This window comes from Lepisma saccharinum, chromosome 28, assembly GCF_977018435.1.
Source record: "Lepisma saccharinum chromosome 28, izLepSacc3.1, whole genome shotgun sequence".
NCBI classification, from domain to species: Eukaryota; Metazoa; Arthropoda; class Insecta; order Zygentoma; family Lepismatidae; genus Lepisma; species Lepisma saccharinum.
Window position 1 is genome coordinate 19,723,230 of NC_139256.1, and position 16,820 is coordinate 19,740,049.

General features: G+C 38.3%; 3 non-coding genes across 3 annotated transcripts; 2 read left to right on the forward strand and 1 right to left on the reverse strand.

The window, feature by feature from the left end:
- Positions 1-322: 322 nt before the first annotated feature.
- Positions 323-440, reverse strand: TRNAL-CAA (transfer RNA leucine (anticodon CAA)). The gene is made up of 2 exons: positions 403-440; positions 323-368 (listed from the first exon to the last, which is right to left on the reverse strand). It is a non-coding gene; the product is annotated as a tRNA-Leu (tRNA).
- Positions 441-1,034: 594 nt separating this feature from the next.
- On the forward strand, positions 1,035-1,106 carry TRNAQ-CUG (transfer RNA glutamine (anticodon CUG)). The gene has a single exon. It is a non-coding gene; the product is annotated as a tRNA-Gln (tRNA).
- Positions 1,107-15,695: 14,589 nt separating this feature from the next.
- Positions 15,696-15,768, forward strand: TRNAT-UGU (transfer RNA threonine (anticodon UGU)). Its single transcript has one exon. It is a non-coding gene; the product is annotated as a tRNA-Thr (tRNA).
- Positions 15,769-16,820: the final 1,052 nt, after the last annotated feature.

A 16,820-nucleotide genomic window follows, 5' to 3' on the forward strand; every position in this document is an offset into this window, starting at 1 on the left:
AACCTACTATATTTAGTTATCAAAATAAGAAAATTCAAAATAAACCCATATACTTTTTAAAAAGTACATGACGCAAAATACTTGCGCATAAGAAATGAATATGTGAAGTTAAATAGTTTTATTTTTTTCAGCAAACTATAAATTTTGTTAATAATTGTTTAAGCGTATAGAAAATTAATCGTCAAAAAAGGTAAAAGAGAAAGTGCTGCTTCCCACTTATGATACAACTCATTACGGGCAAAATATCCGACAGTAATGAAATTGAAAGTTAGGAAATAGGAACAAAAAGGAAATGTTACAAAATAAGACGGAAAAAAAAGTCTGTCAGGAGTGGGATTCGAACCCACGCCCTCATTCGAGGACCAGAATTCCTCAATTGTGCTTTTACAACACAAGCTTGCGCTTGAGTCTGGCGCCTTAGACCACTCGGCCATCCTGACAACTGCTCCGCAACGCTTCAAAAAGTTGTACACATTACTCAGTCCCGTCCATCTGTTAATTGGCACTACAATTTCAATCTTCAGAATCATTAGTTCATAAACAACATCACATTACATTTTTAGCCCATCGGACAAAAATATAGTATTCTTATTATCACGACGGACAGATCCACCGAATTGATCTTCAAAATTTGACATCTGATAAGGTGCAAGCGCAAGTTTGTGGTCAGGGAAGGGGGGGGGGGTTATAAGGGTAAATTTAGAACGAAAATGACCATAGTTTGGGCCTTTGTGAATAACTTAGAAATGTGTTGAAACTTTGGGAAGGATAAATCACTACGTTTATCGGTTCAAATAGTTTTTCTTTGTAAAATATATGGAAATGTACCCATATTCTGTTAATGTGGGTAAATTATCCCTCCCAGGACCAATACACATTTGCAACCACGGAAGCAGTATCCACTACAGGGAATTTTTGCTCGTTCCCCCCCCCCCCCCTTCAAATACCTTTCCAGTGATACCACACCGCGAGGAACGAAACGAGTCATCAGCCACTGAATGAAATACCTAACCATAACTATGTGAGGAGCCATCGGTCCCATGGTGTAATGGTTAGCACTCTGGACTCTGAATCCAGCGATCCGAGTTCAAATCTCGGTGGGACCTAATTTTATTTTTCCCATATTTGTTCACTTGTGTTTTGCAGACTAACCTGATGATTATAAATACTACAAGTTAGCACCGTAAATAATAATAGTATAAAGCTAATTGTGTAAAATGTTACATTGGGTTAAAGTGAACGATTCATTAAGATCGAAGTTTCTTGGTGGCAGAGAATCAGAAACGTAGATTCTTTTGTACGTAAATCTAATGCTTCCCAGGAAACAAGAAGCAATGAAAATTAAAAAAACAACTGACATCTAAAGGAACATTATAGAATGAAGCTTCGTGCCTCCACTTGCAAAATCTGACCCATGGCGAGTCCAGGATTTTTTTCGGGAGAGGGTGGGGCAGGGTGCAAAACCCTAAGGGGACAGGGGGATTTCCCCCAACAATCTTCACCTCAAAAATTTCCCGGGGGGCAGACTTTTTCTTGTAACAACAAAATATAAGCAATTAATATTTACTTCTTATGTACTTTACTAAGGATAATATCAAAAACGCACAAAATAGTGAGTACAGAATGCTTTCTCTCTTCTTCAAGAGATTATTACTCTGTCTACACCAATAACACTATGCGTGCAATACAAGAAGAATGCAAGTCAAACATAATTATAAATTATAATAGTTCTGTATTAATACAAAAACTAAACAAAAGCTTGTACATAACAAAACTATTTCGTAATTTATTGACATCTTTAACCAGTTAGCAAAGGAATTAATTTGCTACTTTAGACATATCTGATATATATATATATAGTGTAGAGATATGGAGATTATTAAACCGAGAAAACCTCGTCATGTTAATATTCACACTTGTTTATTTCCTGAACTTGTCCGACCAGCGAGTGATCCCAAGAATGCGCTAACTTGTAACTTTCGTTAAACAAGGAACTGAAAGGCAAACGCGTGGATCAAAACAAGATCGAGCGCGTTCGAAAGGTTTAACAACCTTTCGAAGCCTAAGATTATAAAAGCAAGCTCACTCCCGGAGCTCGCTCTCTTTTGGATTTCGACTCTAATCGACGCTCACATGGATAATTAGTCTCTGGTTACATTTTACTCTACAACACATTAACACTACTGAACTACGACGATTGAACTACGACGATGGAACACGGAGTTACGGCTGCCTAGCATGCTACAAGTCGCAAGGGATCGCTCGGTTTGGTGAGCTAGGGTCGAAGGATAGAACCTTGGCACCTGTCACGATTCGGTCTGCAAGAAGCATCAGGACAAGAACATCACACACCTACCAGGTATGAACAAGCGTGAATAACCTTTACACCAACTTTCCATATCTCTACCCTCCTAATCGGAGAAGGTTCAGCCAACAGATACAATTAAGCTCTACCTAAATGTATAATTGAAACTTCCCTGTGACCTCAGATCCCAGGTAAAACGGGATTACAACAATATATATAAAAGTAATTAAATAATTACTTTATGTGTATTTAATAATAATGTTTTTTTTACAAATATTTAGTAATAATTGACTTTAACAACATTATAAATATCCTTATCATAATAATTTATGCATGTATATATGTGTGTGTGTATCACACACACGTATATGGGGTGTAGATTAAGATCTTCTTCCCCCAATCAGTCTTCAATGATTTCGCACCCTGGGGTGAGGCTTTTTTAATCTAAACTCAATGACGCAACAACCCTCGAAGGGCCAGGGCCTGCAGGGCGGCTTTTTCAATGGGCGAGGCGTGGTTTTCTGCTTTCGTGACCGGATGGGCTTTCTCTTTCTTTTAATAATAATAATAAGTGGTGTATTTTACCATATTTCCGTGTATCTGGTTCTTGGAAGGAACTAGTTGCAAGGAGTGCAGTTCAAGTTGTCTTTCCAAGCATCTTGGGAAGTAGATTCATTTGATTTATGTTAAGCCACTTTTCTTCCACCCCTGGCTTATCGCGACCATAAGGATGAGTGGAGATGAGATGAGGTGGATAAAGAAACAATCGCAAACACAAATGGACAAGAGAGAACACGAACTCCATAAACGGTTGAGCGTCCAGCCAAGTTCTCTCCAGGGGCGCGGGAAAGTTTTTCATTTGGGGACGGGGCAGGCCCGTACCCAGGATTTTTTGAGGGGGGGAGCAAGGCTGAAACCTTGGTTATATATACAGGGTTAGTCAAAAGTATCGGGACAGGCCAGTAATAACGAGACCCGTGGACGAAGGAAAATCACATGTTGCAAGTGGGTATTGGTGAGGAAACTGCATTGAATAGAGGTGTGTATATCATGGCAGCCATCTTGGATTCCGCCATATTGGATATCGTACAATATTTTCAAACGGAAAGGGGTATGTATGACACATCAATTTAGGTTAGAATCGTCCCACAAAAGACAATCCGAACTCATTTTGGACCTATTGCCATTTGTGGAAGAGATAGGGTGTACTACGTTAAACTGCAAAAAATGAGATTTGTCTGAAAGAATTGTTTACTTTCTATGGGGGCACATGAAGGACAAAATGTATGGCACCAAACTACACTCCCTGAATGATCTACAGAATCGCATTGTTGACGAAACAAGAGGACTTTCTCGGGATGTGCTACAACGTTCACTTTACAGTTTTTACGATCGGTTGACATAGTATTGACAGACAGTCGATGGGAAGCAGTGAGCACTTGCTTTGAGACATTCTGTAAGTCAATGTCATATTTTCTTGTTCATGCTATCTGTAATTTGCAGTGTCCAGTTACCCAGAAGAATACAGTAAGCAGTTATTTCAGACAAATCTCATTTTTTGCAGTCTAACGTAGTACACCCTATCTCTTCCAAGAATGGCGATAGGTCCAAAGTGAGTTCGGATTGTCATTTGTGGGACGATTCTAACCTAAATTGATGTATCATACATACCCCTTTCCATTTGAAAATATTGTATGATATCCAATATGGCGGAATCCAAGATCGCTGCCATGATATCCACACCCCCATTCAATGCAGTTTCTGCACCAATACCCATTTGCAACATGTGATTTTCCTCCATCCACGGGTCTCGTTATTACTGGCCTGTCCCGATACTTTTGACTAACCCTGTATATGCCCGAAACCTTGTCAATTAATAAATAATTATTTAATATCATTAATTAATTAATTGATTTATTTATATAGATATATTTATAAACTAGCAAATTAATTCCTTTAATGACTGGTTCAAAATGTCATGAAATTAGAAGATAGGTGAAATGTTTTTAATAAGTGTTAGATATTATTTATTTATTGCTTTTTATTAAAAATGATAACTAAATTTTCATATTTTATTGTGTTATGTTTTTATAATGGTGTAAATCTATTAATGGTCTCTCGAAAGGAAATATTTCCTTATCAGAGTTGTAACTAGAGATTTCAGCACCCAGGACGAGAATGATTTTCGCACCCCCTGCACCGAATTTGCACCTCCCTATGTAGATGTAGCTGGCCTACTTAGACAAATAGAAATATTATGTACTTAATCTTTTCCGCTGAATCCGATGAAAAGAAAACTTAGCATTCACGAAATGTAGCTAATAAAAGGACAGTGGGTCGTGCATCCCACACATTGAAGCAGTGTGTGTTATTGTTCACATCTGCAAAATCGATTGCAAATTAAAGATAGCTAGGTGGAGGGACAAAAAATGAGAAACTTTAAGAATATATTAGTTTCCTATTAAATTAACATGTAAGTGCTGTGTTTTATTCCCGACAGAAGGGAGAAATGAAGGAGAAATGACAGGTCGGTCTAGAGTGACAATGACAACCACCTTCGCAGCTACAGCTCCATTTCTTACTAGTCCAATTTGATATAATTTTACAATGTTATCTATGACTGTATAAGTACGTTTTTACCCAATACTGTTACCAGCCCAAAAGAGAGAGAGAGAAAGAGACAGAGAGAGAGAGAACAAAAGATGTATGCATCATTCATACACAGGCTGACATCATTCTTTGTTATTCCTTCTTTGTGTGTGTTTATGATGTTATTCTTAGTAAAGTATGTTTGAAGTCCAAACTAATTGCTTATCTTTGTTGTTATAACACAAACTCTTACCCTCGGAAAATTTTAATGGGGTAAAAATGTTAATAGAACAAGATCGTTGATGGGGAGGGAGATCCCCCTTCCGCCATGGGAATTCGTGACCACCAACGCTACGGAATTATCCTTATAATGAAGAACATGTCTGAATGTGAATTAACCGCAAAAAGATGACATTTTCTCATCAAGACTGCAGTTCGAAAAAAGTCAAAACAGGGAGGAAATATGGTGAACTGTCCCGACCAAATTGGAACATTTAGTAGCTTCGCATAAATGGTTATAAAACTAAAATTACTAAATATAATAGACTGCAGACTTGTGGAGTCTGCCTCTCTCCAGAGACAACCCATTCATTTATACAAGAAGAAAATCTAAATACTTGCAAAATCTTAAAAATTATCCATGTTACATAAAAATATTTCATGGCTCGAGGGGGGGGGGGGGCACGGACCCCTTGCCCCCCATGGGTACGGGCCTGGGGCGGGGTACAAAATTCAACCTACTCACTCACTCACTCGCACGTACTCACGCACGCACGCACACACATACATACACACACACACACACACACACACACACACACACACACCAGGGGTCTATCCAGGATTTTTCCCTTGGGCGGTGTTGGAAACTTTTGGCGGGTGTAAGTTTGGGGATGTTAAGTGCATATTTTGGATAATTTTAAAATGTTCGGCCTAATTCCATTTGTTCATAGATGTTTCTAGAGATTAAACCCCTTCCCTTCCCTTCACGTAACATTTCAGAAAAAGAAATATGTCAAATGAAGGAAAATATATTATTGTGACAATGTTAACATTTCAGTTTACAGTTCAGTACTTCATTTAATCAATCGTTAGACAAACACAAGAGATGAGATTTGAAAACACAAAATTTAAACATATTATTACCAGGGATAATTTCATGCAATTCTTAAGCTAGTTATAAAGAAATTAGGAACACTTGCGCAATATTTTTTACTGTATTTGTATGATTCTTATCGTAGGTGTAACTCAGATATTATCTGTGTGTGTGTGTGTGGGGGGGGGTGATAATGCATTGCTTGGGTGCGTGCGCTCTTGCCTGTCTGAAGTAGTAGTAAGTACATGTATCTGCAGATATAATTTGACTCTTAAATAAACCACCACACTGCGAGCGAAGCGAGAAAGAAAATTTTTACAACTATTTATTTGAAAACTGATAATGCATATTATTAATTAAACTTAGCGACAATACTTTCATTTCACAGTATCCCACGATGTGTACTATTTACAATCTTGCTTTGCTCGTTCGGTGTCCTCTTTACCTCAGCACATACCACCTGCCCCTCCTGTTCTAGCTTCAGTTAGAAAATATGCATATATAATACTATAATTTTTATAGTTCTATGTTGCGAGGGAGTTCCAAATTCTGCTGGTGTTTTCAAATCTCTGTTTAAACAATGATTCACAAACTGAAATAAAGTAATGAAACTCTCTATATATTTAGAGCATGGTCATGAAGACTTTAAAATATAGTGGGATGTTGAGATGCACGTTTGATAGACACCTGGTATTGCTTTTGAATGAAATCGGTCAAGGAAGTTCATATTGAAGTCTTATACCCTTACAAAATTTTGGAAAATATGCTTGGCGCTGTTGAGAGTTTATCTTTCAAATACTGAACGAGAGACTCTAGGGAATTGTGCCTCTTTGCCTTAAAAGAAAACTAAATAACATGTGCAAATAAATGCATGGTATGTTAGCTGCAAAGGGAAGGAAATGATTTTACACTTCTAATTTGAGGTAATTCTTTATCTATTTTAAATTATTTAAAAATTGAATAGCATTTATTTCAACACAAAGAGCACAATGAGCACCGTCGTGCCGCCACTGGTGCGCCTATGGACAGATATAAATTTGGGACTTAACGTAAATAAAGTTTCTTTTTATGTTTAATTCCTTATACTTCCCTTGCTTCCTCTGAAAAGTTGGAAAAAATTAAATATGTCATTATGTCGGGGAACAGATTAGATAAAAAGATAAGACAATTTTTACTAAATCTGTATCTTTACAAACTGACAATAACTTTAATAGGGTGTCAGTAATTTCACAGGGCACTACGACGTTAACGCTTTTCTATTTATATCTTCTGTTTTGCTTTGTTCGGCACCCCATTTGTCCTTTGCGCCCAGGCAAACCCCGGGCGCCCTCCCCCCTTTTACAACTCTCTTTCTAATATATAATTTATTTTACAAAGGTAAGAACTCTTAGAGCCACAAAAATGGTCACACACATCAAATATAGTCGTGAATGAATCACTTAGGTTCTCCATGAAATACTTGCCGTTTTATATCGAATACTCGGTCAGTAAATTTTATATTGGTGCTTATGAATATCCGTTGGAAGCGTGGACTGACGAAGGAGGCAACAATGCATATAGTACGCACAGTCACGGACACTTCTGGGTTATAACAATTCCATAACTTTCAATGGAATCGTTACAACCCAGAAGTGTCCATGACTGTAGAATGGCATGCCGGAAGGAAGGGGGAGTGAGGGTAAAAGTTATGTAGCCTCATTGGCTCAGTTTCATAAGCAATACAAAAAAATACTAGATTTGTCAAAATATAATAAAGTATCGGTAATAAAATTAATCCATAGTCTTCGCAGTCGTCATATTTACTCTCAAATGAATGTCCCGTATATGCCTAAAGGGATATGGAATTTCCTATTTATTGATTACCCTTATTTGTGCATTGTTTATAATATGGGCAAAAGATGACAAAACGTTGACACTCGTTTGTTTATTTTACGCTCAGTGATTGTAATTGAGAATTTGCGGGCGCTCTAATAAACGCATTCGGAGTCAATTTGTAACACGAACACAGAGAATATGCGCCGCCTTTTGGGGGGGGAGGCACTTTCTGCAACCCCGCAAACTCACGTAGAGGGATAGCAATTATATATATTTACATATATAATATATTGTTGATTCCAGTCTTCCCCCCCCCCCCCAAATATATCTGAAGTTAGCGCCTGTGATACAGAGGACAAACATTAAGATTTCGATTCAAACACAGACACATGCATGCACGATTTACTTACCACAATTAATTCCGAACTCCTGGAAGTGTCGCATACACCCCACCCCCATTTAAATTGCACCCTGAGGCCTCCCCGATGACGTAGTGGTAACGGCGTCGTCTCGGGTTCGATACCCGGTTGAGGTACATTGCACGGTAGTTCGGATACCACTTTAAACTGTAGGTCCAGTCCTGATCAGCCTATCTCAAACAAACAGTAAAACACCCGCACTTCGCCGTATCAGCGGTTCCCAAATTTATGTTAGTCTCAATTAATTCACAGCACAAACACCAGCAACAAACACACACTTCCTTGCAAACTCTTTCCCCAACAGCATCCAAACAAGATCACTTTGAAAAGCTCTGAAACGACAGAAAGTGATACCAAACTATGTCCTTAATTTTAGCGCTCACGGGAGAAGATATATCAATTTGGAGATAGAAATTACGCTGTGGAATCAAAATCATTACAACAGAAAGAGTATGTATATAATACTCAAGTAATTAAGTGCCATAATAATACAAAATGTTCTTATGTTCTTAATGTGTGCAATGTATACGATTTACTTTTGTGCTGTTTACAAATATCAGAAGATCGTTCTTTTTTCAGGTACTTTTTTCCACCCAAAAGTTCTATTCAAAAGTCATAATTTTATTGAATTTACTTGTAATTTTTTTAAACAGTTTACTTGAATTACCGTGTAAATAATTTGAGAGTTGCCAACACTGTAGGTGTCAACACCCGTGGCATAATTCGAGCTGGAGCAGGGTGAAGACTGCAGACTATACGGCGTACGCTTTTAGAAGCAACATGAGTTCAGCCAATACGCAGCCAGTGCTCTTGCGCTGTTGCCAAACTAACTGCTAACGGAAGGGGAACACAGAGAATTCGCTGTGTCCAATATTCAGCTTTTTTATATGTAAAGCATTCACATTATATTTGAGTACAGTAAAATAATATAGGGACTATTTCTACACAGGATTATAATATCCTATCACTGCAGCATATAAGAGAAACTCGTACCTGACAGAAGATTGAAGGTATTTATTGCAGAGGAACTGCAAGGTTATCATCATCATCTGTTATGTTATGTGAACCAGAAGTTCAACTTTTTGAAGGTAACTCTTGGCTGTCAGAAAACATAGTTCATTAACATACTCAAGAATAGGACGAACTGTTGTTGTTCTATACAGATATATTAAGGTACATTTTTTAAACAATAATCCATGAGAGAAATATATAACCAAGCATCTTCTTCACTCTATTGCTAATTTTTGAAATATGCTCATCAAATATAAGAGAGATCTATTAATATTCCTAAATCTTTATGGCTATCACACACTTGGATTTTACTTTGATAAATGCAATAGTTAGAAACTATACCTATACAGAACTTTCTTCTTAAAACTTAAGTCTTTCAAGTTAATTTTCATTTCATTAACCTTACACCAACATGTCATTCTATCAAGGTCAGCCTAAAGTTGAACGACATCATTATTTGTTAAAATTACTCTTAACATTTTTTTGTATCTTCTACATGTATTAATAATAAATAATAATAACCCGTGGCTCGACAGCCCTAGAAGGGCTCTGGCCTATCTCCCGACTACCAGTCTCTCTCCCACAATCCTATCTAAAGGTGTGGAGATCTTCAACCGGTAATGGGGTGATGTGGGGTCAGCACGTGGAACCCCCAGCGGGCCAACCGTTATAGGAGATATCCGTGACAGGGTTACGCTACTCACTCCAATTTCCACACGATGGTGGGTTGCCACCGGTCCTATACACACGCCGAGAACCCAGTGTAGCAAACATGTACTAATATTAAAACATAAAGTAACAGCATTGATAAGAAATAAAAAAAACAGCAAATAGGATAGGGCCAAATGGCGACCCTTGAGGTACTCCACATTTATTTTCTGGAGGAAATGATGATGATGATGATGATAATAATAATAATAATAATAATGTCAGCAGGGCCCAAAACAAAGGATAGCCTAGAATAGAGGCCCAAATTTTATAAACCCCTCCCTGCTTTCACTTGAAAGAATGAACAACACCAGGGGGTGCTCGTTCGGCGGCGCAGATCGTGTGCGCAGTTGTCCGTGGATGCATGACGTCACCATCGAAACACTCGGCACGGAAAAGGCTGGTTCCTTATGCAAATATTGAGAAATTTGACAACGAATATCTTCTAAAATATAGTAGCAAGGGAAAAGTTACAACTTTTACTGTTAAGATTCATCCTTTCTAATCAATTTATCACAAAGTTGATTCAAATGTGTAAAATGGTTTTCAAGAAATCGTGTTACGAAGGAGCCCCTGTTTTGTTCTCTCCAGGCTTCCAATGTAAGGGAGTTTTAACTTAAGCGCGTTGGATTTCTCTTTGCTCTATGTTTTGAAATAATATTATTTTTTTCTTGTCAACTGAAATCATGCCTAAATGCTATGGAAAGCTGTGAAAACTATTATCAGAAAACTAACGGAAGAAATCTAAAATATCACAGCTTGATTGATATAACAAATGCGAGATTGCCCATTTTTGTGAAAAAGGCATTGTGCGAGATCTAAAAGTAGAACTTTATAATATTGTAAGTAAATGTAAGGGTGTAATAAACGTGACTGCTTCCCAGGCACGTATCCAAGGGGGGCTTAGGGGGCTCGAGCCCCCCAAATGTTTTTGGTTTACACTAGATAAAATGAGATTTTTTTTGTTTCTTGGGGTGTCAAATAAAATAATGTGACGTTAATTTAAGGAGAGAAATAATTATCGAGGCAAGACGGAGAATATTCTATAACCCTGTTATTGGTAACAGCTCGTATCCAAGGTGGGAATCAGGGGGCTCAAGCCCCCCTTCAGAAAATTTTCAGTTTACGCTAGATAAAATTAAGTTTTTGGCTTCTTGAATAATATGGTGATAATTTGAGAGAGATAATTATCTAGGCAAGACGGAGAATGTTCTATAAGCCTGTTATTGTTAATAGCGCGTATCCAAGGTAGGGATCAGGTGGTTCGAGGCCCCCCCTCCGCTCCCCAAGGAAATTTTTCAGTTTACACTGATAAAATTAGGTTTTTGACTTCTTGAATAATGTGACGGTAATTTAAGGAGAGGAATAATTATCAAGGCAAGACGGAGAATGTTCTATAACCCTGTTGTTGATAATATTGCACGTAAACTTTTCTTACGCTTTCGGTGTTGTCGTAGCGAACTTGAACACTATGTAGAAGAGACTTGTCAGCATTTGGAAGCTGCACAACAAAGGTAGCGCCGCAGGTAGGGCGATTCGGATTCATTGTAATTTTTTAATCTCTGGAAAGCGCGAGAGGGAACGTTCTTGAAAAAGAGGAGTCGAACTACTGGCAATATTTACGAATCGTGATATCTGCGAAACGTTCTAGAATATAATGAAGATATTAATACGCGGCTTCAATTTCCCGGTTGATCTGTACAACAGAATAGGTGGAGACTTCAGAGGTAAGTGCGACAATTCATACAGTCGATTAGTGATCAGTCAGTGTCCATTGGTTGCTTTATAAGATCTAGTGATTCGAAAAAGAAATGGACTAAATACCGTAAAGTAACGAAGTCTACCACTAGTTCCAGTTCGGTCCCAAAGCTAAAGACATTGACGACAGTGGAACTTCGAGTAGTGCTACGAGTAGTTCGGGTCGAAAGACGAAGAGATCGAAGGTCTCTCTCTCTCTCAAAAGTGAATATTTCGGCAGTATCGGGCTGGGCATTGGAGCGATTTATTAAAAAACAAATAAGCTGCACAGATCAACTGAAAATCAAAGTTTTGAGTGATGATTTGGACCAAATTTTGTGTATGCAGTCCGAGAATTTCATGGCATAAAAAAATACTTTTGTTTAAGGCTACTGGGTTCGACACACAGTCAACAGGCAATTTTGGACACTTGCGAGTGCTTAGGCATGAATATGAACAATTTGGTGGGTTTCGGCTTTTATAAGAGCTGCAAACATGGGAGGACAAGACACATTAGTGGTGTTCAGGCTCGAATGAGAGATAAATATTCGTGAACTGTCTGATTCCAGTTCCCAGCACACAGTTTGAATCTTGCGTTGCGAAGTGGATTGTGCATTCCGTGCATGTGTAATACCTTCGTAAAAATACTTCTGGTACATAGATGTTTTGATGCCTGATGAGCAGAAATAGACAAACACACACACTGAGATGGTTCTGGCACACAATGTTAATGCATGGAAACAGAGGAGTTGAGTGGTAGAAAATGTCACAATTTCACGTTCTGATTAAAATGACAGCCTTAAACGCCGCACCCCGTGGCAGCCTTAAACGCCGCACCCCGTGGCCGAGTGGTTAGCACATCGCGCTGCGACGCTGGGGGTCCCGGGTTTGAATCCCGCTCGGGCATGGTTGTTTGTAAATGTCGATTCATCAATTTCATAATTTCATCCCTCATCCCCATCTTCGCAACTTAGCCAAGAGGCACAAAACGCGAAGTAATATAAAACAAACAAACAAAGACAGCCTTAAACAGTGGCGACGATTTAGGAGATAGTTGCTCCCCATTCTTTTGCCTCCACACTATCACACTATGGCCTCTTAATGCTTGTCTCCTTGTCCACCCTCGCCCCCACATTTTGGAACCCAATTGCCACCTCTGGCCTTAAACATACAATTGTGATACCCCTTTAAAAAATGGTGTTCAGCCGCCGCCCCGAAAGGAATTCCTGGATACGTGCCTGCTGCTTCCCGTAAAATATCACTGAACTCTCCGTTCTTCTTCTTCTGTCTTTTCTTTGGCGCCGTCAATAGCTTCAACACGTTGTTTTTTATATATATATTTGTCACATATTTGTTTTAATTAGTATTCTGCTCGTTCCGCCACCTGAACGCAGCAGCTACGGCTCAAAGGGCAGTGTAGCTACACCGGAAGAAGGCTCGGAAATGGCAGGCTTCAGAAGTTAACTCATCCAAATTAAATTAAACAGGTATGTGCTCTCTCTAAATTTAAATCATAGTTCACAAATAATTTGATTAAAAGTTTTAAAAGTATCTATTTTACTTAATAGCGTATTAATTGGTGCATTCTTCTCCAGCATAGCCATAGGCAGTGACCACACTACGGGGGGGGGGGGGAGGAACGCCCCCCAATTCTCGTTCGACAATTTCTCTCTCTCTCTTATCTGGCCCCAGTAAAACGACGGAATAATAAAAATGATTGCCCCGGGAAAATATGATTTACCCCTCCATCTTTACTATTGCGCTGTCACTAGCTACAACATATTTTGATTTCTATTGTTCCCACATATTTATTTTAATTTTAGTATTGTGAATCATATTCCACTGTGTTACCTCACGTAGCCACCCCCCCTCACACACACACACACGTACGACTTCAGTTGTAAGTTTTAGACTAAGCTTGTCAAATATCCACTTATATCTTTGTATTCTTGAGCCATTTAAAAAAAATCATTTCGCCCCTTCTTCTGGACTATTTCATAGGTATGTTTTCCCACTGGAAGCCCCTTTGCAGATCGAGATCCGGGGCTATAGCCTTCCCAAGCCAGCGTCCCCTCCAAATACTCTCTTGGCCTCATGAAAGACAAATATATGTATTTCTACGAAATATTAATTTGACTTGGCAGTTCCTCTTTTCGAACAGGAATAAGTTTTAAATTTTAATAGCTTATAAATTTACACTAGCAATTTTGAGTAAAGGTTTGGCGTAACCCTAAAAGTACATTTAGAGACTGCAAGGTCAACTCTCGATATTTCAGATATATTAAAAATTTTCATCACAACGTCTTGTAATGTCTTGTATGTTTCTCGCATATTAAAACATAGATGCCAATTTCTGTTTATTTCCTTGTAATGCTGACCTCCGTGGCGAAGTGGTTAGCACAACGCTTTACGATGCCAAGGGCCCCCAGGTTCGAATCCCCGCCCGGCCATGGGTCTACTTTCCTTTCTTCAATTGCATCATATCATCACGCATCCTCATCTTTGCGATTAGCCATATGTAACAGATAAGCGAAGTAAAATAAATTAAGTCTATTAATCATTTTTTTTTTAAAACTCTTTAATTCTTCTTTAGCATGCCACGTTTTTGTTAAAATTATATTACGATTTGTAAAATGACGAAATTCTAAAGGAGAACACGCAACTTTCTTTGTAGCGCATCGGTCAGAAAGTTTCAGGAATATGGATTTTCAAAATACATTTTTTCACATGTACTTTGCCCCCTTTTAAAAGTAGCGCGTTTTCAATTATGTTACTAATCATTAAAAGGATGCCTCAATACCATCTTGGAGGATGACAATTATTATTTTTCCCCTCCTAAAAGTAATAATATACTTTCGCTTTCTGAATCTCCCATATAAATGCTAGGGGCCGTCTGCTTCAGCCGAGCTCACTGCTTCTCCGGCGACGTCACGCGTTCGTGCAAGATCGGCAATCTTCGGATGGCTTTACCTAATCTCTATATTCCTTGGAACAACACTTCGTAAACACATTAACAGCGGCTTTGTTGATTGTTTTTTTAACGATCTTTCTTTCGCATATTCAAAACTTTATCTCCGACAATCTTGAGGCTCAAAGTTAGAATTTACGCAGCACTTTATGTGACCCAATAAGAGCTTCAAGAATTAAAATAAAACTCAAAATAAGCTGTTGACAACTTCTGCACCAGCATACATAAAAATCCATCGCTTAAAAACACATATGATGTAAGAAAAAAATTAATGAAAATAGTCATGGACAATTTGCACGGTAATACTCATGGATCCCACTGTACATATAGTACTTGTACGTTGTACGCCATTACAAACAACCGAAACTTGTTTGTTTTATTTAATGTGTTCACACAACGTCCACGAAAATAAGAACACGAACAATTTAATAAATATAACCACAAAAATAACTCCAACCGTCCGTAATTAGACAATTTTTAACGCCAATAACTGGTTATATACTCGTACTACATCAATTAGAATTTCTTCTTTAATGTGCCAACACGAGGTGTTCTTTTACCGTGAATAAACACAGGTGTATATATATTTTTTTCGAGCTTAAATACTTATTTGACTGTGAAACTACAGTTGCAACTCGTTAACTTGACTTACGTGGTTGTAAGGGGAGATGACCAAGGTTATTAGATTACCTCCCCACCTCCCCTCACTTCTCTACATTAATCAAACAATAGAACTCTTGTTGTTATTACACAACACTGTCGAAAATAACAGTACTTCATACTACAATGAACTGAACGGACTTGCATACAACAATCAATATGTAGCCACACCGCTATGATCTAAGCGTTGCAAATGAATCGCTTCGGTTGTACATTTGCCTCAGTTTTCGTGAGAAAATAAGTATACACGTATGCATTATTGTTGTGCAATAATATTTCACCAGGATAATGAAATTCGCATCCATAAAACACAAGTTTTACAACGATCGGCTTGGGGAAATTGTGACGTTCCACTCTTATGGAGAGTTAAGGGACGACTAGACCGTCGCCTCCTTAGCTCAGTGGTTAGAGCACTGGTCTTGTAAACCAGGGGTCGGGAGTTCGATCCTCCCAGGGGGCTGATCCTGGTTTTCTTTTTTTTCCTGTATTCTTACACGGATTTTGATTAATGGTTCTGGAAAGTAAATGTGTTTTAGCTTTGGAAGTCAATATGCTATTACAGAAACAACAAGAAAAAGGGACTTTCGATAAAATTACATCCGAGAACATTGCTGCCATTTTTATTCAGCGGGAATGATATACGTATATAGCCTGGTTCAGCCTCTAGCTGCTGTGTGTTGCACAAGCCTACAAAAATAATAATACTAATAATAAAATATGGTGGCGCCAGTACAATATGCACGGACATTATAAATACTTGATCGCACAAGTAATAATCCTGTGTGTAACAGCCCATGAAGGGCCTTGGCTTACCTACCGACTGCCGGTCTCCCTCCCACGCTTTCCTTCGTCACCTCTAAGCGTGAAGATCTGCAACCATTATTGGAATAGTCGGGGCGTAAAAGTAGTACCACATATTCGTCGCATCGATGCGCCAAACAATGCGAGACCAATGATAGCAGCACAGGATCTCCAGACACAGAAGATTAACCAAGTCCGTACTTGGCAACACTGTAGTAAATTTTCTCAAGTGTAATATTTCGACTATAATGCAAAAAATAATTACTGTGTTAACCGAAAAATTGTTTACGAAGAATGAAGTGCATCGATTTGGACTAATGAATGATTTTTAAGTTGCCAGACATTTTGTAGGCCGTTGATATGAAATTGAGTAGCAGAAGAAATAAATCATATTGATCAAATTATAATTGTTATTATTAATAATAATAAGGAAGTAATTGTAGAAATATTTGACGTGGTGCTGTATCTGGTCCTTGTTGTGCTCAGCGTTAATTAAAAATAGGGGAAACCGGGGTATTGCCGAACACTTAAGCTTTGATGATGAAAAATGGAATTATATGAAAACATTTTAGAAACTGCATAGATCGTAACACAAAGAGCGTCGCGTGGTTCCTTGGACCACCAAATTGAATTTACTATTTCCAAGAGTTATCGAAACATTATTGAACTTTTTCACAAATTATCATATCATGTATTTTGGACCTTCCTTAT